Here is a 26,951-nt window from a genome sequence, read left to right on the forward strand (position 1 = left end):
CATGGAGAAACACCTTCTCTTGTACATCATTTGTTTCTCCAATGATGGACCTAAATGGAAAAGTTAGAAAATGCATCATGACAGGGCAGGTAGGAGTCATTTGCAAATGGGATGTTTCTTTCAGGACACAGAGTATAGTTGTCCACTTGCAGAAAGCCCGTAGGAACAGGAGAGGGACCCTTCAGAGTCAGTGAGTCAGCTGGATAAAATGCCAGCACTTAGGGACCATGACTATTTTTAATCTCTGATCTTCTGGTTTCCCCTTAGAATTTATACAGGATTTTTCAAATGTCATCCTGTCACCTCAGAGATAAGATGAAGCAAGAAAATGAGATTTTTAGTGGAGCAGCAGGGACTTCCTGGGGCCACATGAGGGTGACTTGGGAACAGGCAGGAGAGCTCCCTGGGGAAGGGTGGCAGTGAATCCACACTTCTCTGAAGACGCTGTGTCTTCTCACCTGCAGTCTCTTACCTGGGCGTCGTCTCCTTCCGAGCCTCAATATTGATGCCTGCAGCAACAGGCTGTTGATTGCGCTGTCACTGGGCCCTTTCTCAAAAGTCGTGCTGCCTCTGTCACAGTGCTATCACTCACCTCTGACCAGGTGCCACTGCCCGGCAGAATCTCTGGAGGATCGAATGCCAACCGGGCCCGGCAACCGTGTCAACTATAAGACCAGTTGCTGCTTTAGAAACCTGATGGGTACATGGACAGCAATCCTTAACTGATAGGAGCCACTGCCTCAGGTCACTGGATAAACTGTCTTTGTTTGACATAAGATCTCACTGTGTAGCTCAGGCTGGCCTTGAACTCAAACCCTCTTGCCTCAGTCTCTCCAGTGCTGGGATTATTGGTGCGGCTCCCACATTCAGTGATTTTCTGGTCAGTGGACTTACCAAAATTTGTAATTTTGAAATCTTAAGGGGCCATAGGGAAAGAGATATTTGTTTCCCAGCTTTAATACCATAAGTGTTCACAGCATTCATGAGACTTAAAGCAATTTCAGGGGTGCTACAACTTGAGTTGTGTCCCCCGAAATTTCATGTGTCAGAAGTAGGCTCCCAAGTAGAACAGTATTGAGATGGTGGGGCCTTATCCCAGTGGGTTCGTAAAAGAGAGACCAGAGCACACTGCACAATAGGCCTCTATCTGGTGAGGCCCCACACTGCCTCAGGACTCCACCAGCAAGAAGGGCTTCACCAGATATGGCCTGTCAATCTTGGGCAGGAACTATGGGCCAAAACAAAACTTTCTTTCATAATTCACCCATTAATGGTATTGTGTGATTAGCAGCAGAAAGTGAGCTAAGACAATGAGTGATACCTGTTCATTTGCTTTGGTCAAAGTTTTGTAGGTCTGAAGCAGATTCTAATGCCACAGACCTCACATCCCTCATCACAGAGCCCTGGGTCCTCTGTGCTCCTCCTCTGTCTGGTACAGCCCTGTTCTGCACGGGGAGCCTGCTAGTGTTGGTGGTTCCTGAAGGAGAAAAATGATCCAAGGTCACACCACTAATTGGCAGAGCCAGGATTTTAACATTCATCACTGTGGGTCTGAAACTCTCACCAAATATGACTCCATACCTTCAGTCACACTGTCTCCCTCAAGGAACTCACCTGGATTTGCTCCTATTCATGCCTTTGCATCCTTAAAGATAGGACTTCTCGAATGAAGTCACTTCTTTCCCTACAGTCCCTCAATTCATCACCCCATGGAAACAGCTCCTCTCATGATTCCCCAAGTATATGTTAATCTGTATGTCGGTAGCACTTTTTTCAATTAAAATATTTTCTGCTAAAGCAATGCATATCAACTAGTATTTTATCTAAAGAATCATAAAAGTAGAAAAAGAAAAAATTTTAAAAGCTCATAGGTAGGACTCAGAAAATGCCAACAGCTTGCCATGAGAAGAGAGAAAAATCCCCTTAGCACTCAGCCTGCCTAGGTCATTTGGTGAAGGGAGAAAGGCTGACAGTTCCACAGCTAGCCAGATATCTGTTCACATATGGCAACGACTGGTGTTTGTGACATCAAGGAGTGGTTACAGCACGCTCTTTGTGTTTTGTGTAATGAAAGTGTGTAATCCATTTTAGAAATATTTCAATTTGAAATTGATGTGTGTGTCTAAGTTTTGCTGCTCAAATTGGTAAATATTAGTTCCCTGCCGAAGTCATCTGGGTACTGCATCTTGTCACTCCACGACACATTTCCGAAGCAGCGTTAAGCAGTGGGGTGGGTAACCATAAATAAAGGACATTTGCGCTCTAATGAAGTGTCAGTTACAGAACCTTTCAGTTTCCATGAAGCTGATTATTCTTTCTTTGAAGGAAGAACACTGTAATGAACCATGAGCTGGCCGTGGTGCTGAAAGTGGACACCGCACCCTGTGTGCATGGAGTCAGCTAAGTGGCCTGACACTGGTGGGGCATCAGCTAAACTCGCCACTTTTATTAATGACTTGGAAGACAGAAAGAGGTGCCACCAGTTTAAAGCATATGTTTCAATATTATCCAACAGGCCAAAATATTACAGCTTTGAGTTGTTGTGTTTGTAGAGGCTTCCTGATGTTCCAAGCACACCTACCTCTCTTCCTACCTCACTTCAGTGAGACAGGGAGTGCCGCTATCGCTGCCCACCCCATAATTGGTGCTCAAGCATGCAGAGTGCTGGGGTCTGCAGCAGGCCAGCAATACAACTGGAATTCACACCTCTGGCCCCTAAATGCAGGTGATTCCACTCCACAGGGAGGCACACAGCACAAAGGTAAGGGAACTCTTGACTCCTGAGGAGGGATAAGGACCACATCTGATGAACAGTTGCTAAATGACTGACTGGGTGGTGTATCCCAGGTTGCTTTGCAAATGCAATTTATTTGAAATCTCATAGCAACTCTGAGACAGGTATTACTATTGTATTCTCAACATGAGGAATAAGAGGCCTAGAGAAGATAAACAGCCTTTCCAGACAACCAACAAATTTTAGATATTTCAATTAAGTAATGCAAACATGCATTAATTCAATTAAAATGTCTCATCCTCTTAACAGCAGTATGCACTAGGCTAGGCTCTGGAGGTGCCTCAGGATTACTGCCTCACACCAGATCACTGCCTTCATGAATGGGAGTCATGGAGAAGCCATTAAACTGCAGAGTCAGGAGGAAGATGGCTGCAGGCCGAGTAAGCAGTGTGAACCACGATCTGGAGGTGGGAGGGAACAGGGCTCATTTAATGAACTGAGGGTAATTGCCTGTGGTGTCAGCAGCAGATAAATGGGTCTGGGTACACAAAGGTGAGCAAGATATGACTGGCAAGGCCTCAAAATTCATGTCAAGCATGGCATTCACTCATGTTCTGTGGGGGGATAGATGGTCCGTCTTTCGTGTCCCATGGGATAGGATAGTGTGCAAACAGTGAGGGACACTACAGAGGGGTACCTCTGGCCTCAAGTGCACAGTGGTAGAATGAGAGTAACAATGGAGACTGAACCTGTTTGGAAGCTATTGCAACAAGTCAGGCAAAAGAAAATGTTGTTGAAGTAAGATACTGCAGAGAAGACAGAGAAAGGGTTTCCAGATGGATTTCCCTATCTTTGCACACTCAGTACTGGGGACAGAGACCAGTCGTAGGTGCTCAAGGAAGTCTGTCAAAGAAAGGAGACAGTTGTCAGACATAGGTGTGCATCACTCCACATCCCTGTCTTTTCTTTAGTACTGAGGTAAGACCATGAAATGAACGCTGGACTCTGGCCAGGGAAGCACTCACGCTGCCCTGCAGTCTGCCCCAGGGAGTCCAGTCAGCTTGCAAGGAAAAGGCTCCAGACAGAGAAGAAACTGCACAGAAGCCTGGGACAGTACATGTGCTTGGGGACAGGAAGTCCTCTGCACAGGTGGGATGTTAAGCGAGAGGAAGGGAAGTGGAGAGGGCTGAGGAGAGTCCTGACCAGAAAGCACCCTGCAGACATGGGCAGACAGCAGTGCTTCTGCGAGCAGTTGGTAGAGCCAGTCTTGGAGGACACGCCACTGTCTGTATTCCACATTCTACCTGGATCCACTGCTGTGCTCATACCATGTGCTCAGCCCCATACTGTAGCCGCCCCATCTGCTTGGCCAGCAGCTCTCAATCTTAGCAGGATGATGGAATCCCATAGGAATACTACGCTTTGTTGATTGATCTTGGCACCACTTTGGCACCAGGGATTTTAAAGGTCACCTGATTGTTTTAATGCACTGTACATGAACTACTTCTCTAGGTCCAACAAACAGTCTACCTACAGGCAGTCCCCACTCATCTTCTCCCCAAGAGCGACAACACACAGACCCACTCTTAGACCTTTGATCTTGAGCTCCTATAACTTGTTACACTACTCCAGCTCAGCTTCTCAGAACTGAGGTCAGGCCCTTTGATCCACCACAAAAGCCTTACTAGAGGTCAGAACACTGCCCAGGGGCCCTGATCACCAAAACCATCCTTACTTCCAGCTTTCCTTGACTTGAATCATGTCTGGATATGGTTTCCTGCCCCCTCCACCTGTCATGGCATCTGGGCAGCCACTCTGTGAAAAGCATGCAGCAAGTCTGGGACACACACGGTACTGAAAACCCTTCAGTGAAAGAACACACCACTGACAGCCAGGAGGCAGAGCACGGTCGTTCTGAGATCCTCATCAAGTCTCCACTGGGACCTTGCAGGTAGTGTGCAATTATACATTCGTGAACCCCAGGAAAGAGCCATTGTTCTAGGTCACATTACAGAGATGCTCAAGCAGCGATGGCACAAGCTCTGATGGAGTAGAGAAAGCACCAAGGTTTGTAAAACTGGTTGAGCCTGGATTCAAACCAGAATCATTGGGATATATCTCCCAGGCCTTGTGTCCTCTCCTTGCAGGACAGGAGGAACAGGAGCACGTCACTTCATTAAACCCTTGCTATGGTTCTGCATGTTTTTGTCCTGTGTTGTGGAGATGAATAAATGTTGAAAATTGCTCTGTGCGAGCTCATTCTGGCAGACTTTCGGAGGCTAACCTCACGTTTTGCAGTCATTTATCAACCTCGAGGTCATCCCAGCCACTTTTTTAGCACCTCACTCCCTTCCAACTGGACCATCACTATTCCTGCCCACTGCAGTGTTCACAGTCCATCCAGTGTCCATCTTCCAAGACCCTCTCCACTGATGGCCACCAAGACCTTGTGAACCACTCACCCCAGGGCCAATCCCAGCCCTGTAGTTATTAACAACTAGATGGTCTTCAAGTTTAAAAACCTACCCTCCAAGTTTCCAGATCACTCACTCTAGAACTTCCAGCAGCATTTACCCTTCACCCCAATCTTGGCTCCTGCTGTCCCTGCAGCTGCTGCTGCTTCCCCAGCACCTCTCCCTCCCTAACCTCGAGCCTCTGCCTCTATGCTTTTCTGCATTTCCACTCTCTATAAACTTGAGCACCACCTGAACACCAGTGGCCTCCAGGCTTTTGTCTCTCACCTTGACAACACTCCTGGTCCAGGCTGGAATATCCAGTTCCTGCCAAGATGTCATGCTTGGCTGACAGAGCTCCAGTTAATGTTTCCAAAGCAGAGCCCTACTTTCCACCCTCTATGTTGGTCTTCACCCTGTCATCCCCACCCCAATAATGACACCATGATTCATGACACCTTTGGCAAAGCCTGATTGTTCATTATTTTTGTCTCTCCTCCAGAACAGCACAGCATCCCATCTAACAATCAGGTCTAGTCTAGGTGCTGCCCTCACCGTCATCTCTACCAGGTGAATCCTCAACACATCACCTGTTATCTGGATTATAACTGCAATGTCCTAAATACTCTCTTTCACTATGGCCCCATTGCCATCAGTACAATGCTCCCTAGCCCAGAGTCCTCTCCTCCATATGCATCTCCTAGGTACAAAATCCTCTCCACTTTCCATGGCTCATAATACCTTCAACCAGCCCCAGTGAACTTCGGTCACCCTCTCCCCACCCCACTCTCCTCACAACCTGTTCCCATCACAGCCACCCCCCCTCAGGGAGGCTACACCTGCTGATCCCCATTCCAGGTCACTCTTCCCCCACCTGGTGCAGCTTATGGCTTTGCCTCACTGATCTGAGAGCACCTCATGCTGACTACTCCCTGCCCCTTGCTGATTCCTCAAAGCCCTTGTCAGCACCCCACTCCCCACCCACACATCACCCTGCTTGTCTACTCTGTGCCTGTCCACTGGAACATAAGTCCCCTCGGGTTTGGTTACTTTTCTGCATCCTCAACACACACAGGTTGTCCACAAAACAATAGCAGAGCTTCTCTCACCCTAGCACAGGAGCCACCGTCATGGTAATTTTTCTGGGGAATGTCAGCTATTCAAAGGATGCGTTATACATAGCATTTCACCATTTATAAATCACCTCGCAGGTGAGTAAACCGAGGCTGTTCAGCACAGATGTACCTGCCTCTAAAATCAAAGTAGCTTCTGTTACTCACAGGCCCACACCATGTCTGTGTGGCAGGTAAGAGGTGTTTCTTGGTAAAGAAGGGAAAGGAAAAAGTCCTGGCCCTATGACTGGAGGGTGGGTTCTGGGAGGTCCATGTGGTGGAGGATTTGCTCTCCCAACGTTGCTTGTCCCTCCAAGGGACATCACCATCCCAGAGCCATTCTCAGGGCTCTGACACCAATATTTTCCCAAACACTGCACAACGCCCCAAAAGCTCTGCGGCCCCCTTCCTATCAGACTTGTCCTGGAGCAGGAGCTCGGGGTGTAGCTGCCATGGCTCTTTCCACGTGACCTTGGGCCTTGATCTCCAAGCTGGCTTCGCCCTAGGAAACATGCCTAGAAAACTGTTTCCCTCAAGTTACTCCCACTCTGGTTACCAAAGATTTCTCCTGCAGACCAACCCCTTCTGGGTCTGCCCCCACTCCCTCTTTCCCTGTGCACATTTGCCAGATCTGCATCCCTCTTCCCGGTGTATACACACCCAGACTCTCTTCCATAGTTCACTTACAACCTCTGTCTCTATGCACACACACCCACTTCTCCTTCTCTGTGCATGCATACCCATACCCCCTCCTCGAGCACACACACCCACACCCCTTCCCTGGTCATGTGTACCCACACCCCTTCTAGGGCACACCTACCCATCAGGTCCCTCTGCTGCTTATGTCTGACTCCATCATGCAGCCCACCACTTACTCCCTGCCTGGAGTTGAAACGAGGTTAGGAGGATTACTTTTCCAATGATGGGGTAAGAAAAGCCCCATGGGAGGAAGAAAAGGGAGAGGGGAGAGACAGAGAGAGAGAGAGAGAGAGAACAGTGAGGAGGAGTTGTTCAGGGTTAGAGGCAGCATGTGACCAGGATGAGGGTTGGCAGGAAGCCTGGCTCATAGGATGTGAGATGATGAATCCCACCTCTCCACTCAGGCCATCTGCATGGCTGACTTATCTTGAACTCTTGGCTTTTCCTCATTTAGTTCTTCATGGCATCTCCATGCTAAAGTAAGCCCTTAACGATGCACCTAGAGGAAACGCAAAGGATAGCACTGAAATGAGGTTAAAGCTAAAAAGGGACTTTGCATGAGTCCCGCTGCACAGGCTGATAACATCCCAAGCTTGGTGCTGCCTCACAAACCCAGAGCTGAACCTAGCCCTCCAGCCTGCAGTGCTGTCTTCACAGGCTCCAGAGCTTACAAAGGCTGGCCTGCAGCTGTGGAAGGAAAATGACCAGTCCACCGCCTGTGTCCTTTGGATCTGGTGACCTCGAAAAGGCAACAGCAGGTCCCCAGGCCTAGGTGGGACAGCAGTACCCCTTTTCCACTGGCCCCCTCCATGCTACCTTCCTAAGCTGGGGAGCTGCAATGCCTGCCCCCACCCCAGGAAAGCCTGGTGACTCTTAATGAATGGATGGATGGACAGCTGGAGCCATACCTGCTGCTGGACCTGGCTTCACCAGTTCACATGCTTTCCTCCTTACACTGCACTCTAAAGCACTTTCTGGGGTTTGATGGACACACCCATCCTGCCCCTATGGGGCTGGGTCTGCAGCTGGACCAGGGCCTCTGGGCAGAAGGAAATGGCACCCAGCTCCTGCAGCAGAAGGATTGTTTCTTCTCACTGTCCTGGGAGAGTTGCCTGCATTTCTCCCCTGGACACCACTGAGGGTCCTGTACTGCCCCCATGGTGACCCAAGTCCCCAGACAGTAGCCTATGGGCCAGGCAGTTTCCCAGGACAGAAGGAAGACTGGTCAGTTCATTAGGAGTCTGTCACCTGGCCAGGAGCAACCAACGCCTCAGTTTTTAAATCTTTGCTTCCTGAGTAGCTGTGCCCCAAGAACAGAAGCCATTGGGATGCAGAGGCCAGCTGCCCCATACCACCTCTCCTGGCCATGTATAGACATGCACACACACACACACACAATACACACATGTGCGTGTGCCCAGCAGACACACAGATCACACCACTTAAGGACGTGTGGCACACAGCACACACCCCTATTCCTGCTTGCCTTCAGGGCCTTATGACCACCCTCTCCCTCTAGTTTCTATTCATTGTCTCCTTGGTCAGCCTAGCCAGGGATGGTCTCCATGGGACTGACCTTGGCTCTCAGAAGCCTTTGGTGATTGTCACTGTGTGAGTTATGAAGCACTGCATGAGCCTATCAGTTCTCAGTGGAGTGACCAGAGGGTGAAAGAGGAGAGAGACCTCTGGGTGGGGCCCTGGGCAGGACGTGACCCCGCGAGCCGTTCCTAGATGAAAGTCCAGCCCACACATTTGCTGTGGTGTCTGCTACTTCATGTGACTCCCAAGCCACTGCTGATCTCTCAGAAGACAGGGCGTGGCCTCTGAGGGCTGAGGTTAAAGTCCTAACTCTGCCCACCCGGCCAGCTGTCCTGAGCAAAGGAGTTGCCCGTGACCAGCTCTAGCATCTTTGTTTATAGAGCAGGCCTGATGCTCATGGGAAGCCTGTCCAGAGCTTCCCCGGGGTGCTGGAGGGTGGAGTCAGGCAGTGTGCACGAGCAGCTCACAGCCGGTAACAGGCAACGTGGGCACCCCATAGCTGGAAATGGGCAACACAGACACCTCTCAATGGGTTGCCACACTCTTGTCCCAGTGTGACTTGTGCAGAGCAAATGCTCCTTTCTGGAATCTGACTGGGACAGTAATCAACTTGTTTCACAAGTAGAAGAAAAAGCAGCTTAGTAGGATGGGAAGCAGGTGGGGCAGGTGACAGGGAACAGGACAGTGAGGTTGAAGCCCAAACTTCTGGGGATGCCCAAGTTGTAGGGCTTCTCTGTAAGTTGACAGCCATTATGGCGCAGTTACTTTGCCTCCCTGTGGGAAGGGCTGCCAACCCTAAGGATGCTGGCTCAGGGTGGGGTAGGTGGGTGAAGAGTGAGAAGATAGCAGGACACCTGCTGTCCTGTTGCCCAGAAGGCCAGGGTGCCATCTGTGCTCCACACCAACAAGGTGCACTTGGAAAATGGGGAGAACTGAAACAGCAGAGTAAAGAGACAGTCACAAAGTTGAAGGAGATATCTATGGACTGTTTATCTGACAATAGATTAATATCCAGAATATATAAGGAAAACAACTCAGCAGCAAAATACCAAATAATCTAATTTTTTAAGGGGCCAATGACGGGAATAGACACTCTCAAAAGAGAACATATCAAATGATCAAGAAACGCATAAAAAGTGGTCAGCATCACTAATCATCAGGGAAATGCAAATTAAAACCTCAATGATCCCTTATCTCACTCCAGTTAGACTGTTATTACCAGAAAGACAAAAGGTAACAAATGCTGGTGAGGACATGGGGAAAAGGCTGAGAATTCAAGTCAGTCCACCGCTGTGCAGAATAGCATGGGGACGCCTCAAAAACTAGAAGTTAAGCTGCCCTGGGCTCCAGCAAGCCCACTGCTGGGAAAGTACCTGAAGACAGAGTTGGCTGCCAAGGAGACATCAGCACTCGTGTGTTTATTGCAGCACAGTCACAACAGTCACAAAATGAGGCAACCTAGGTGCCTCCTTGATGAAATAATGGAAAAGTGAAGAAGACAAATGTTACATGTCCTCACTCACACATGAAGCTGGAGGTGACCTCAGGGAAGTGAAGGGTAGATACTGTTTGCCAGAGGCTGGGACGGTGTGGGAAGGGAAGGTGGAAAGGCATGCTTAACAGGTACAAGTGTGCATCCGTTCTATAGCACAGTAGGGTAGCTATGGTTGACAACAATTGACTGACTATTTCAAAAAGACTGGCATATAGGATTTTGAATGTACTCAATGAAAAAAAAGAAAGATACATGTCTGAGGTGACGGACATGCCAGTTACCCTGATCTGATCATTACACGATGTATACATGTGTTGAAATGTCACATCTTACTCTATAAATATGTATGTTTATCAAGAATCAATTAAAAATAAAGTCTAAGAAGAAAGGTGCATTGACTGTGACAGTTTTAGTCTTTCCCAGCTTTACCTCCCCAAGGGAGTTTCTAGGGATCCCATCAATCCTGTGAAGAAAGAGCTGCCTCACCTTGCCCTGTCCCCACCAACTCATCGTCAGCAAACCCATCTTGTAGAAGACTTGGATTGGTCTGGCAGGTGCACTCCTTGCCCTGTAAATATCTGGGGTGAGCTAGTTGTTCTGTCCTGTCTATCCTTCCACAGCTCATGCAAGGCCTTTCACCCTCCACAGACTGTGTCCAGGCCCTTTCTGGAGAGAGGACATTGAGAAATGAGAACTGGCATGTGGCTGGTGGTTTCCATCTTATTGGTGAAACACCAGCTGGCTCACTATCACCATCACAGGATGCCAAGTCCTGCTCACAGCCAGGGATAAGTCAAGAGGGCACCAGCTAGGGGTACTTGACAGGCTAGAGGGAGCTGAGGGTCCCCACCCATCCACCAAATCAATCTACCTCCAGCTGTTGCCATAGATGGAAGTTTACTGTATGGTGGAAGAAGAGAATAACACTTTCGTGTCCTGGTCCTCTGCAGAGCAGGGAAGCTGTCCTGCCCTGCCATCTCAGCTGTGGGCTCAGAGAGCTGCTCCTCTATGAGACGGGCATCACTGTGCTTACTGCAGAGAGGTATTGTGAGAGTAATGAAGTAGCATCTATAGGAAGCAGTTACGGCAAGGGTCCTCAGGGGACCAGCACACAGACAGGCACTCACTGCAGCCGGCATTGCACGAAATCCACCCGTCGCAGCTCCTCAGCACTTGATAAGCAGCCTCTTGCCTCTGCAGGTTATGGCACTTCAGTGACAGCAACACAGAACTTATCCACACGTCCCACATTTGGTGACTTCAGCTCGGAAGGACACAGCTGAGACCCAGGATGTGATCAATAGGACTCAGAGCAGTCAAAAGAGAGATGGAGGGTTTCTTAAGAGAACTTTATACCCCACAGACTCTGTGTCCACAAGCCTCATATTCGAGACTGGTCCCTGGACAGTTGATGTACATCATACATAACTCGTTGCCCAGATTACAGACTGCCACAGGAAGTAACAACTGAAAGTGAGAAAGAAGGAGAAACAGAGGACCAAAGCCAGGGATTAGAAAGAGTGAACTGCATCCTACTGGAAGGCAGATAGTCCCATTAGTGCTGAGAGGATTCCAGACTCACATAATAGCTAAGACTCCTCACAGTGACCTTGGATGGCAGATGGTGGTGAGCTATGCTTCACACACTCCATTTAAGATGACAGGGTGTCATTTAGAGTAAAGAAAATAATAAAAGATTTTGGTATGTGTACCACACATGTGGCTGAGACAGCACCCACGTGGCTTGGGACAGGCAGAGGGTGGCTCTGTGTCGCCCCCTGTGTTGAATACGTTCCTCTGAGGCAGGTGGCCCGGAAGGAGCTGAGTTCACACTAGGGGCTGGGGTCTGAACCCTCCCTGGTTCTGCCAGAAGTAGTTTCGTGGGTCTGGCTTCCTCATATATATAAGCACACACACACACACACCCCTAACTTTCCTTTGCCTGCTAATTCCTAAGCTTATTGGTGAGACAGTGGGATACTACCCATTAAAATATGGTGTGTGATACAGATCACTTTGCAAAGGTAAGGACTTGATATAATTGTACAAATAAATGCAAACCACACATCCACTGGGCAGCAGATGACAGCTATGTGGTAATAAGTACTGGGGGAGGAAAGATGAGCTGAGTCCACACCTCTCTCCCCTATGCCCCACCCACGCCATGATTCCATTAAATGCATGCATAATTAACCTGGCATTCAGGAGCCTGTTCCCTCAGTGAAACACAGGGGCATTATCACGATGTATTGTGAAATTCTGCTGATTTGAGGTTGCCAAGTATGCAATTAGCTCATGTCACCCTGCACAGTTACCTGAGCGTACATGGCACCATTCATTACTGTGTACAATGAAACACAAAAATGATAAAGAAAAACAATCCCCAATTCCTTCATTACTGAGTTCAGGGACAATAAGAGGCTAATTGCGAAATTTCATTTGTTTTAGATAGTTTGGTGGATAAAAAAGGGAAAGAAAAAAGTCTGCAGGTACGGGAGTTGGGAGTGTCCTTTGAGGACCTTCCTTAGCCCATAAGGTGACACTGAGACCAGAGCTGCGCCGCTCCCCGCAGCAATTTCACAGACGTGGGTGGAGATCAGGGGAGACTCGGAGCCAACAGTAGCTGAGACACATGGCACACTGTGTCAGGCACAGGGAGCGCTCCTTGCAAGTAGTCTTATTTTCTTCTCCAGGCTAGCTTCAAGGGTGTGCTGCACCCACATTCCACTGTGAGAACCTCAGGTTCGTGGGAAGCAAGTCACGGCTCAAGGGTCGTACCCACAAGTGATGCTCGAGGCCATGGACCACCAGGCGTGCCTGGATCTGGGCCACTCTCACTGGCCTGGTCATATGCTGTGCCTGCTCCACAGGGGAGGGAATCGTGTCACTAAGGGTCCGTCTCATTCCTAGAGGAGATATCCCGGCTGTTCATGGAAAACACATCTCTGGTCCAGCTCTCTCTGATGTGACCAAACCGCCTCTGCCCTCCAGAGACAGCTCCGGGCTCCATGGGGGATGACTGTGTTCTGGACTGCCATTCTGTCCACACAGTCACATGTGACATCCTCCACACTCCTCCCCCCGAGCGTGCTAATGTCACTGAGACAAGCACAATGGCACCCTCTCACACCCACCATGGATAACACAACAGCTCCTACTTCGTAAATACCCCTGGCAGCATCACTACTCAAAAGTATTCAAAATCAGCCTGAATCCCTGCCCCTTGTTTCTGAAAGGCTCTACAAAATGGAGGTACAGTTTCAAGCATGCTAAAACCGGAGCTCTTACAAACATCATGCATATGGATAAATCTTGGGCATCAGTTGTAAATTTCAATTTTAAATCCTAACTAGTAGCAAGTTGCTAAATGTCATGGGACAGACTCGAGCTTCTATGGCTGTCCCTTTGTTCTTCATGTTGGTGCCCAAAGCATCTCGTGGGACAAATCACTGAATTGTCATAATCACAGATCTAGATGTCGTGGTTGGTGAATATCCCATCTACAATTCGGCCCCCATGTTGGCTCCTGGTTCTGCCAAACTGACTGATGTTGATATGCCCACCAGATGAGAGGCCCCATAGGCATCTCTCACCGCGAGGATGGAATATAAAATAGCGCCACCTCTATGGAAAGTTTTACAAAGTTAAAAAAGTAGAATTGCCACATGATCCAGCAGTTCCACTCATTTCTGGGTACACACCCCAAAGACTTAAAAACACTTCTCAGACATCTGTCCACCCATGTTCCCAGCAGCACTAGTTGTACTAGCCAAGACGTGAGCACAGCATGTGGATGGGGAGGAACACGTGGGCATAAATACGGCACAGCGTTATTTAGCCTTAAAGAGGAAGAGAACTCTGACGCATTCTACAGCATGGAAGAAACTTGACGACATTATGCCAAGTGAAATAAATCAGTCACAAAAGATAAATGCCATGTAATTCTACTCCTATGAAGTCGCTGGAGTAGTCACAATTGTAGAGACAGAAAGAAGGGTGGCTGCTGAGAGGTGGGAGGAGGGGTGGGGAGTTAGTGTTTAGTGGGGACACAGCTTCAGTTTTGCAAAATGAAAGAGCTCTGAATACTGGTGGAACAACCGTGTGAATGGGCTTAGCGCTACTGAGCTGTATATTTAGAAATGTTTAAGATGGAAAATTTGTCAGGTGTATTTTGCTACAATTTATGGGGGGTGAAAGGCCCTTCTACTTGGGTTGGGAAAATAATTCCATGTAAGCTATCATTTTGGAAAATGCCTGGGACATAATAGGTGCTCCACAAATTATTGCCACTGTCATTTGTCATAATGAGAAAATAAAGCCACCCAGCTGGCCCAAGGGTGTTAAAGGGAGCAATTGTAAATAGGATTTTGATGCCATGTGAGGAGTAGGGCACAGGGAGGGACATTTCCTGATTTCATTAGGAGGTACATTTTTGGGAGGTTGCATGCACTTGAGACCGAATGTCCCCGGAGTTCCAGGTTGCCACTGGCCCCAAGGGACCCTTTTCATCAGTGTCAGGTAAAGGAATTGGTAAGTGATCTGAAATAAGAAGGAGCAAAGGAAATGGAAAGCCCAGGCCAAAGCCACCTGCCTAACTTAGATGAACCACTCTTGATTGGAAGCACATTGCCGGGTTTGTAGGTTAGTGGGTAGTGTTGAATAGTGGTTAATGTTTACATGTAGGCTGGATACACTTCTAAAGTCATAGAAGATGCTAGTTAGCATAAAAGATGCTCCACCATGCCTACAACGGTGCCTGGGACCTGATGGGGGCCAGTCAGCTCCTGTTCATTGACTGCTGTTAGAAATCATTTGATGAACAGGTTGACGTTGAAGAGCTTTGTGGGATGTGGACATTAACCTATGAGATACAGACAACTGATTTTGACTTTCTAAATAAGTAGCTTACCATGACAGGGAGTTTTCTCTGTGCCCAGCCCCCAGTTAATAATCAATTCCTTCTCATCTCTGCACCTCAGTTTCCTATCTGTGAAATGAGGGTTTGGTCTAGAAAATTCCTTCTGCCTGATCGTCTGTTGTTCCTGAAATCTCCAAAGGATGATGCAAGCAGCCTTCATGCAGGGTCTGAGTTCCATGGCTTCTGGTGCATCCAAGGTGAAGCCAAGGACATCTGAGGTTTTGGTGAATCCCCCATCTCTCCCTCCAAGGAAGATCAGGTTAGACCTCCTTGACAGGGACACTGACTTTCAAAGAGCAGGGAGACAAATCAGGGACAATTGTCCATAGCAAATAATAATGATTTGTTCCAATTTCCCCCAATAATAGTTAGTCTGCAGTGCAGTACTCACTCCAGCAATGAATATTTAACAAGAAAATATGTCAGAGGACAAGCCCCCACGGCAAAGAAATTAGTATTAATGGAGCAAAAATGGAGCCTCCTTTGAACCCGTGGCAAGGACGGGTAAGTCAGTGATCATGGAAGAACTCAGAGGGTCTCAGAGTTCTTCACTCTGGCAGCACTCAGCAGGGGCTTCAGGAAAAGGAATTAAATATTTTGTGTGGTTCCCCCTCCAGCCCAGAATCTGGGGCTTAGATGCGGCTGACCACTTGCATTTCCAAGCTGACCTGCAGGTGGCTGACAGGTCAGCCTGAGAGGCATGGAGCAGCCTTGGAAAGGAGCAGGAAGACAGCAAGGCCTGCAGGGGAAGAGACATTGTCCCGGGCCCCCCAGTGAGATTAGGGCCAGATGGAGCTGAGGTGAGCACCTCTCTGGTGCTGCAGGGAGAAATTGGGACAGAGAGGTGAGCAACACTTGATACTCCTGTCGAGCAGAAGCTGGGTGTCCTCTCTTAACAAGAGCCTGCATCATCACAAAGGTTCAAAGTAGTCTCTGGTGTAAAGTACATGCTCAGAAAACACGAGGCTGCTTCTCCTCGACCTCGCTAAGGCCTGCACAGTGAAGGAAGGAGCCTACAAACCTAAGCTGCCTCCGGGACAATTCACGTCCCTACATTCTCTTCTGAACTGGTGTTTGTGAGGCAGCTTTCTTTCGAGCATGGTTGAAGGTATTTTCCAGAGAGAAGCCAGAGGAAGTCTGATCTGGCCACATAATACATAATCAACAAATTGACGTGCATTCATCCCCTTCTTTCTTCAACCTATAAATAGTTATGGGATGGGTGACAGGCATATCTACTAACACGGGCTTCAAACCAGGCAAAAATTGCTTTCCCCATGGCTTTTCCCTTCTGGTGCAGGAGATGATGAATAAGATAGATGCAAAAATGTGCAATATGCTGGAAATTTACTGGAAACAAAAGATAACCATGGCAAATGCAAAACGCGGGGGGTAAATTTTTACACAGGGTGATGATAGAGCCTTCATTAAGAGGCTCTATCATCTTTGAAATTGAGCAAAAGGTCCAATGGAAATGAGGGAGGATGAGGATGGAAGAGGAACTGATGGAGTGAGAGTGGGGGATGATGGAAGTGCGGCCAGAAGAGGAATTGGCATGTCCCAAGATCCCGAGTCAGGGGTCTGCCTGCTGTGTTAAGAAGAGATGAAGACCACGTGATATAGGTCCTTACAGTCATGGACATTTTTTTTAATTCCAAGTATATAAGAAAACCTTAGTCAGTTTTGCTTTTTAATCAGAGAAGTGACCAGGTGTCACATTCTGTAGGAACATGTTGGTTCCTATACAGGTCCAGGCAGAGTGCAGGGAGAGTGGTAACAGGGTCATTTCCACCATCTCAGCAAGGAAGTGGTTTGAAGATGTGGTACAGAGGACATTGCTGGCTATGTTTTCAGGTACAGTCCACAGGATTTGATGACTGATTAGGAGTGGGCTAAGAGAGAAGAGGAACTAAGAACTACACTTTGGTGTTTGGACTGAGGAACTGGAATGATGTGATTATCATTAGTTGATGTGGGGAAGAATGTAAACAAAGCAGGGTTTGGAGAAAGTGGAAGACCAGGAATCAGTGTAGACATACTGTATTTGGGATGCCTACTTAAGGTCCAAGGGAGATGTCAAGTGAACAGTTTTATGATTAGGGCTGGTGTCCACAATAGGAGTCGTCAACATTTGGACACTATCTAGAACTAGAAATGGGAGAAAGTATAAATGGGACTAGCATTCAAGCCAGGGAGGTAGTAGGCAAATCAGGCAGTATTGGCCTAAAGGTCAAGTGAAGAAAGGGCTTCAAAGAGGAAAAAGTAATCAACCATCTCCATGGCTAATGTCAGGCCTGAAGAATTGAGGACAGACCTATCAATGAGTTAAATGTGGCAGATGTCATGGGTGACTTTGACAAGATCGATTTCATCGAAGGGGTCTATTCAAGAGAGTATTGGAGGGGAGAAATGAGAAGTATTGAGTGTAAACTTCTCTTTCAAGGAGTTTTGCTGTAAAGAGTACTACAATAAAAGGGTGATAGTTGGAGGACAAAGAAATGTCATGGGAGGGTCTTTAGAGAATAAGGAAATGACTCAACATTTTTCTGCTGTTGGAAATAAAACGATAGGAAAAGTTGACAATGCAGGAGTTAGAGTGGAGAATGCCTAGAAAATGATACTTTCAAGACAATGAAGCAAGTGGGCTCTAACTGACAATAGAGGGACTGCACTTAGCTAGAGATCACCCTCAGTATAAGGAGATGAGTGGATGAGTAGATGGATGGACTAATGGATGGATGGAGGCATAGATGGGTGAATGGATGGATGGGTGGGTGGGTGAATAGATGTGTGGTGGATAGAAGAAAGGATAGGTGACTGGACGGATGGTTGGAAGGATAGATAGATGAACAGGTGGAAGATGGATGGATGAATGCCTAGGTGGGTGGGTGGATGGATAGATGGATGGACGGCTAGATGAATAGGTAGAAAGATGGATGTACAAATAGCTGGATTAGATAGGTGGGTGGATGGATGGTGGATGGATGGATGGATAGATGGATGAGAGGTGTGTGGATGGATAATGGATGGATGGATGGATGGACGGGTGGATGGATGGATAGATGCCTAGGTGGGTGAGAGGGTGTGTGGATGGATGGATGGATGGATGGATGGATGGCTAGATAAATGGATGGCTAGGTGGACAGATGGATGGATGAATAGCTTGATAGGTAGGTGGATGGATGGATGAATGGGTGGTGGGTAGATGTATGTATACTGTCATCATTTCTGTATGGAAACTGGGACTGTTGATCATTATAACTTCTCACTCAGAGCATTCTAAATGGTCAAGGTTTAAAACCCAAGGAGATTCGTAAAATTTAGCTAATGAATATCTTGGCAGGTGACAGAAACACTGAGGTGAGGCATTGTTTCCCAGAGACACACTGACGATGTCATTTGTGAATTATAAAATGAGTACCTCCTGCACAGCTGCTGCCCCTGATTGCTGAGAAAGATAACGTTCTAGGGCACCATTTACTTGTACCACTTCCCTGCATAAGCCACTTCATTTACTTCCCCTTGCCCTGATGATAAAATCTGAAAGTCTAAAGATGACCGACCTACAGTCCTCACTGCTCCAAACTCTTCTCTGTACAACTGTTGTAGACTAATGAACCACTCCAAAACTGGGTAGTTTAAAATGATAACTACTTCTTATGGAGTGCAGAGTCAACCTCATGGTCTGTCATGGGGCTCGGCCCTCTGGTCTTAGCTGGGTTCACACAGGACTGTGTTGGCGGGTTAGCTTGGGCTGGACATGATAGCTTTGGCTGGAACAGCTGGATCTCTTCCTGGGCTTGTTCCAGAGCTGTGGCAGCACTGAGACAGACAGAAAGAAAAGCAGGAAGTAGCAAATGGGCTTCCTGAGGTACAGGTTCATTTTTTGCTACTGTCTGTTGGTCACAGCAACATATTTGGGGGGTCCAGGTGGAGTGGGGACTTGAAGGGACATACTGATAGGAGAAGCTGTCAAGTCCAGTTGAGAAGGCTGTGGATATGGAGAGGGGCAGATTTAGGGCATGCTTCAATCACCCTCACACCTGCCTCAGTCCATGCTCCTGTGTGCCTACCTCCCTGCATTTTACCATCCTCCCTTTCCTTCCCACCTCAGGATCTTGGCATGTACCACTGTATATGTAAGAGTTCTCATCTGAGCCCCACCAGAACTCCTGTCCCTTCAGGTCTTTTAACTCTTGTTCAAATTTCAAGCCACCAGTTGACAGAGACGTCCTCAAGGAAGACCCTTGACTGCCCTCAAGCCAGTGGACCTGCTGCTCTCCCTTCAGTTTCACACAAATTCAATTTTTCCTGCACAGTTGAGTGTCAGGGTCCATGTACCCTGGAATGCAAGCTCAGAGAGAGATGAGTACCATGTTGGGACATGAAGAGCTCAATGAATATTTGTACAGCAACAACAGAAATGATAAAGAAAGGACATCACTTAGCACAGGTAGACTATATAGATTACTAGTCTTTCGGCCTATTCCTTGCTCACGTTCTTTTCTAGCTACCGAGGACGAACCTGAAGGGACCCTCTAGTTTCACTAGCTCTTAGTGACTTAAAAGTCACTAATAAGACAGTCCAACACTATAATGCCCAGCTGTTGTCTAGTGTAGGTCAACATGATAACAGCTGTCTAGATTGCTTTGAAGGGACTTGAAGGGCCTTAACTTGGGTCAAATTCTACTCACCTCTTCATGTAGACATGGTGGTCACTTGAGAAATGTTTGGTCCAGAACTATAATACAGGGTTACCTTAATGTAGATTTGCCTGGTTCTCTCTTCCTCCTTCAAGGCTAAAGCCACCTAGCAGCCACCATGACTGGCAGCACTAGGCCATGAAAAGAGGTGGTCCCCACATTTCTGGAAGATCCCCACCTATTCCCCAAAAGACATGAATATCCCTCCCCCTTATTAGCCCATGTCTCTCCCTCATCGTTCCTGTCTTGTATCTGTAACCCTCAAGCCCCTGGAGTAGAGAGGCTGGTTCATGAGCAAACTCCCTTGTCCCCATTCTTTGGTCACTGAATGAAGTTATTTTTTTATCGTCATCACTTGTGTCTCAGACGTTGTTTTTTCTGGGGAATGAGCTTCTGGGCCTGTTCCAGTAAGTCTTTGCTTTCCTAAATCAGTTCTCCTGGAGAAAGTGAAACATTTTAACATGACCTCTTTTTAAAAGGATTTTACACAAAGTGATAGTATTGGGTTGTGCATTTCTCTGTGTGCCCGACTGACTGACTGACTGATACGCCACAGGTAGATCAGTGGAGATAATGACGGTCCCATGCTGTGCTTACATCTAGTGCCAGGGTTTAAATGCAGGCATTGGCAATTACTACCTCTGTGACCACTGCACAAGTACTAACCTTGTGTGCCTCAGTTTCCCCTCTGACAGGGCATATAGATAGCTGAATCTCAGGGTTTGATGATGATGATTAACTGTTAATGTGTTTGTAAATTCTGCCACATAGTAAGTTCTCAGCCATTGTCAGTGTGGGGGTGGGAGTGTTTCTTAGCTATCTGGAAGAAAACTTAGTGCACATAAGTGGTCAGCCTATGACTGGAAAAGTAAATTAATACGCTGCGCTCTCAACCAAAGCAGAAGAGCCACAGACACACATTTAGAAGGGAAGGTCAGTTCAGTGTGTGAGGCAGACCTGACGTCAGGTGGAACAGTGCACATAGGCTGAGGATGCAATCCTGAGATGAGGTGCCGATCAGAGACCAGCAAAAAGATCATAGGAATCCATGTAGCCAAGATACACATGCATGCTGGGGCCAGGCACCAAGAGGACCCACATTGGGATGGCCTCAACTCTTTCTTCTCTTGGCAAAGGAGGGGGACAAATTCCAGTGGGGAGACCCCTGGATGAGTGTCTGGCTGACTTCTGGGGACAGCATCTCGGAAGAAACCCCATATCAACAAGGGTTCCTAAATGGACCATGCCTATCTTTGCTGGATTCTGTTCTTAATTTTGTTTTTGAGCACTTCCTTGCATTCTGGTATGATGAGATGTTCCACGCTCTTCTTGTGTATTTCCTGCTTCTACCCGAGGACCAGCCATTTCTCCAAGGAGCTTAATCCCATTTTAGATTCAAATTTCCTTGAGGGCCTCTAAGGAATAAACTCTGAAAATGCATATATGATTGGAAATCCAAGGACAAGCACCCTAGTGTTTTAGAAGGGCAGCTCTGCAGTTCTGCTTAGGGAGAACTCTAGCCTAGCTCTCCCCTGGACTGGGCTATCCTTCCCCAGGTTTCTACCAGTCCCTCTTCCATAGTGGTAACGAGGCAGCATGAGTTCACTTAAAAGAAAACATCAGGGCTGCTACCTGTTGGCAAAAATGTACAGTGTGCATATACCCTACTCTAGTATGTAACTCGGGTTTGTTGTAAAAATCAAATGATAGATAAACTGACCAGGAATTACCTAAGCATTTGTCTCAGTAAAACAGATTTTGTTTCAAATTAGGACTCTGCCACTCTATTCTACCTATGAGATTTAGCATATCACCAACCTTCCTAAGCTACGATGTCCTCATCTTAAAATAGGTGTAGAAGTGGTTGTGCCATTGGTGTTATGAAGGATGAGTTAGAAAGGACCACCCAGGCACCTAGAGAGGGCTTCTCAGAGTGGGGACTCAGTACACTGAAGTTGATTCCTGTGTGTCACACTTAAAGTGAACATATATTCACACCACAAGTGAGACATAAATGTGGCATACAGCCTAGCCCAGAAAAATTGGGGGAGTGATGGGGTAAGAGGATCCTGGGACCCCTTCTAGGAGTTCCCTGGGCTTCAGTGGGCCCCTGTGTTTTCCAGAGTGCTTCAGCAAACGTACTTGCCTCAGGAAGGCAGTCCTCTCAGACTTTTGTGGAGGCAGCCAGCCCAGCAGAGGGACCCACAGAGGGAGTACATTCTGGTGACCTTCTCTCCCTGCTCCCCTATCCCACCTCTGCCAGTGCTTTCCCCAGGAGATGCTGTTCTCAGACATGAAATCAACTTTGTACTCAGCAGGACTCAGGCCTGTTGTTTCTTTCCTCAATTTTTATATTTACCCTAAAGGAAGTTGGTTCAGAGCACGTAGCAGAGGTGGGAATTTAAACTGAAGCTCCAAGACTCAGAGCCCTTGCCTGGTGCAAGGAGCACTGGCCCCACCTGTTGCTAACAGCCCTGAGTCCACATCAGGACCTGTGCACCCTCATTCTCACTGGCCACCTGCAGACTTCCCATCTTCTGAGCATCCTGGCTCTCTTGCAGCCATTTTCACAGGATGCCACCTAATGCTCCCTCACTACCACTTCTGGCCACTGAGTCCCGCTATCCTTCCCGGATGCTCACCCTCAGCATTAGAACCATGGTGCAGCCCCAAGCTATTCCCCTCTGTCTCACCTTGGTTTCCTACCTTTTCTCTCTTGCTATGCCTTTGCCACAACACTCCCTGAATTTCAGCAAACACGCCTGTGCTCAGAGCCTAGCTGACTGCAGCTCTGGCCAGATAGCTGCACTTGGATCTGCTCATCCTGGCCACAGTCACAGGATACCCTAGCTGTGAAAATGCCAGGCCAGACCCAACAAGTGATGGAGATAGATGACATCCCCCTGTACCAGGGCAAAGGTCTTGGCAGTCTCTAGAATGCCAGCAGCATGTGGCCGTGCCTGTCGGCAGGGTTGTTCTCCTGGTCGGTCACCCCCAAGACTGCCAGACTGAACCCCTGAAGGATCTGGACTTCTGCCAGAGGGGGTGGGCTGCTATCTAACCCCAGATCAACATCACTTGGGTTGACTTCACAGGTTGTTCCAGTTATCTATTGCTGCATAACAAATTACTCCACCCCCTTAGAGGCTGATTTTGCAGATCAGGAGGTCAGGAAAAGCCTAGATGGGCAATTCTTCTGCTTTGTGTGGTCCCCATGGGGTCACTTGGGAGTCAGTATGGCCATAAGAGGTATGAATGTCTTGGCAGAGGCAGTGGGGATGATAGACTCCTCATTCCATGGTGTCCAGCCCTCCCAGAGGACCTCTCTACCAGGGAGTAGGAATTCTTCCCATGGAGTTTCAGGGCTCCCACAGTCAAGGCTCCAGGAGGCCCAGGCAGAAGCTCCAAATTTCTTTGAACCAGCCTTGGACACAGAATCACTTCTGCGTTCTGTGAGTGGAGCACATTGCAAAGTCCAGTCTAGAGTCAAGAAGAGAAGAACGGGACTCCACATTCTAAGGAAATGATTGCTGATGACTAGCAGTGGCTGGCGTGGAGGGCCAACACAACACAGTTCCCAGACTTAGAAAAAGCTGAGAAGATGGAGATGTCCAAGGGAAAGTAAGATCTCCAGGCGACCCTAATATCTGCTTCTCCTCCAAGCCTCACACTTAGGGGAGCCTCCTCTGCCAGGAACCATAATGCTGAGAAGACCCAAACCACCCTTTCCTGAGTGGAGTGGGGCCTCCCACATCAGGGGTGTGTGGACATCACGGGCCCATGGACATGATACCCTGTGGACTCTGGCTGTCCAGGACCACTGGGAAAGGGCCTGTACCTGTGTTCTCACTTCTTTCCAGAAACCAGAAAAGAGGCCTGGGTGCCACCCTATGGAAATAAGCTACTGATATGACTTAGCTTAAAAAAAAAAAACAAACCACCCTGGAAAGTGACGGTGGGAGACAACTAATGAGATCAGCAATGAAACATTTCTAGCAAAACCACACACTACCAAGGAGTACTTAAGATTCCCCCACAGCCCAGGCCACGGAGATCCCCCCACCCCCACCATTCAGTGAGCACCCCACTCAGTGAGTGGTTGCTGGTGGGCACAGCCCTTTGCATTTCTCGAAGGCTGTGTCCTCTCCTGTCCAGGCTGGTCCCCGGGCAGCAGACTCTCCCGTGGTTTGTGAGAGAGGCCCGGGATGAATGTCTGAGGCAGGAGAGCAAGGAAGGTCAAAGACAAGGAACAAGCTGCCTTGGTAGCCTCTGCAGAGACCTGGCCAATGCTGCGGGGCCCACGGAAGCTGAAAGTCCTCTTGGAATTTCCCAAGTCCTGAGCCAAGGACAGTCTGGGTCTTCACTCTGTCAGTGTCCACTGAAGTGGCAACCCTGAGCTGAGAGCATGACCTTGAGCCCCAGGGCTGACAGCTGAGGGCTTCCTGCCAGAAGCTGAGAGTGGGTCCTACTTCCCACAAGGAATCCAGGCAGTCCACTCCAGGGCCAGTACTACGGGCCACGGTCTGATGCTGGTGGTGCCCTCTCTGGGGGTTCTTAGAGGGGCCACTCGGAGGAAGGACAGTGTCTTCCCCTGTAGCTGGCCTCAGGATACAACAGAGTCCACCCGCGATTCCTTCAGCTGTATTTCGGGGCCCTCACCAACCGCCCACTCTAACTGCCCCTGGGGCATCTCCAGTTGTCCGCAACTGTCCCTTCTGCCTTACTACTCCTTATGACTGTGTTTTCTGTTGTTGTGGCCCCAGTTCTGGGATGCACCTCCTACCACCAGCCCTGCCCCGCACAGGGAGCCACCCTGGATGCCAACCACGTGCAGCAAACACCTAGGTGCTTTGGAAGTCCGTGTGTCTCCTGGGCCCTCTGAGGCTCGCAGCTCTCTCCAGCCTCCCAGCCTCACACAATGCCCACCCACTTCTCGAGCCATCGACCCTTCAACATCCTCTGGGTAAACGTTGGCATTCCCAAGCGACTGTGGCCATTCCTCACATCCCAGAGGCATCCTAGCAGCATTCCACGCCACCACTGCCCTGGGATGGCGCTCTAGGGACAGCCCCAGCCCCGCCCTCCTTCACCCTGCACTGGCTCTGCCTCCCCTTGCCTGACCTTCATAGCGCAGGGCCCACTCACTCCCAGTGCTGCCGCTGGTCTACTGGCCGTGTAGCCCCACTGCATAGGGTCCCTCTCCTCCCTCAGAGCTGCACATCCCCAGGAGGCATGTTGTGAACAGAGGGTGTCCTGGACACGCGCTTCAGTTCAGGGACAAGGCCTCTGCATTGCACCTCGGTCAGAGTGACGTGTGAAGCCACAGTGGGGACAGCCCCTTCTTCTGGCCAGGTGGATTCTGGAGCATCAGGGAGCTGGAGGTCCTCTGAAGATGCAGGCTCCTTTCTGTGTCCCAACCAGTCCCCTGTCTTGACATGGGCAACATGCCTTTTGTGACCAAACCCTGGGAATGGCCACTGGCTTCCTCTGTCCTCCCTGGAAGCTGAGCCTTCCCAGACCACATGCTGCTGACGGCTCCCACTCAGTCTTAACTGCCAGCTAACCATGTGGTCCCTGCCATCCTTTCAGGGAGGGCCGCTCAGTTCTGTCACCCTCATTTTCCTTATCCCTGCCCATCTCTCAAGCATGGGATAGAGCCCGCCCTGTCAGGTGCAGGCACATTCTCCTCGCTGAGGAGAATGCTAGCCAATCCCTTCTGCTCTGCTCCCTTTGCCAGCTGGCCAGGAGTCAGCTCCACAAAACCCTCCCGGCCTGAGCACTCCTGGCCCCTGCTGACGTGAGGTCCATAGGCAGGGCCAGGGCAAGCTCTGTGATGGACACTGGTGTGGAAGGCTTGGGTAGGTGTGACATGAGCCAGGACGCAGTCCCAGGGTCGCCTCCACCCACCCTGAGGGGTGCACTCAGCATGTCTTAAGGTGGACGAGGTGGGGATCCAGGTCTTCTTAACCTCATATTATTAAGTCACTGGACACGGGCTGCCCAGGGATGGGTGACCTGACCAGCGGGACAGGTACTGAGAGCTGAGGGATTTCCAAGGCAGCACTTCCAGGAGCAGTGCAGAAGTCCTTCATCCTAAGCGGGACCTGTCCACACAGAGATCCCCTCTCTAGATACACCACCCAGATCCTCCCAATAAAGGAACAAATGGACCCGCATTGTACTGGGGCAGAGAATCCCAAATGCCAGCTCCATGCCACACCCTCTCTATGGCATGGGGCCCACGGCTGTCAGTTACTTAAAGCATCTTCTTTGAATGAATTCGCTTTTTAACTTGGAAATTGTATTTGGCAAAGGAAGCTCTATATTCTCATCTTACATAGAAAACTGCCGCTCTTGCCCTGTGTACACACAAATATGATAAGTTACAAGCAGTGATGCTGATGCCGGCAGGGAACCCAGCCACCTAAAGCCCCGAGGCCCTGCCAAGGCCGAAGTGGAAGCGTGAGAGGCATGAAGCCAGAGCTCCCGGCCGGGTGTTTTCTCTGCTGAAATCAAGCGACCTGGGGAGAAACAACCACAAGGACCTCACCTTCTTCTGTCAGATCTGACATTGTTTAAAGCTAGCGTCCCATGTCATCAGAATGATAGCCATAGTGGGGCATAGCCTCCCACTTTGAGAACACCGGCTTCAGGAAAGACAGAGAACTACCCCCCATCAAACCGGTGAGAGTTCTGCTGCTGGTCTGCACTGGCCAGCCTCTCTGTCCGGGGGCATCCTGGCATCCTGCTCTAGACTTGTGGTGCATCTCCCAAGGGGCGGTGAGCACAGGTCACTGGCGAAACTGGAGGACACAGGAGCTGTCTGCTGATTTTTTCAACATCTTGTGAATATCAAGCTAACTTCAGAATAAAGAGCTATAAAAAGTACTGCTGGTGACAGTCTAATATATGTGGAAATACTGCATGGACACGGGTGGCTCTTGCACTGTGTCCAAAAGCAGTGGGCATGCCTAGACCAGACCCTCACCACTGCAGGAGGAGGCTAGAACAGGCCAGTGGCCACCTGAAGCCTCTCTAGCTGCTGGGATGGGGCTGAAGTGAGGATAGAAACAGGGTACAGGTGACATCAGAGTCCATTTCCACACAACCTTGGATGTGGCAGAAACAGCTTTTGCTTTCCCACAGTGAAGGTCAAGATCAGAGGTGAAGGTTTTGGGAAAAGCACACCTGCCTTTCCTCAGCAGTTGCTTCCCTGGTTTTCCTCCAGCTTGTCACCTGCACACCCCAGCTGCCCCCTCCCTGAGAGGCCAGGGCTGCAGTCCTGGGATCACTACAG

This window comes from Castor canadensis, chromosome 12, assembly GCF_047511655.1.
Source record: "Castor canadensis chromosome 12, mCasCan1.hap1v2, whole genome shotgun sequence".
NCBI lineage: Eukaryota > Metazoa > Chordata > Mammalia > Rodentia > Castoridae > Castor > Castor canadensis.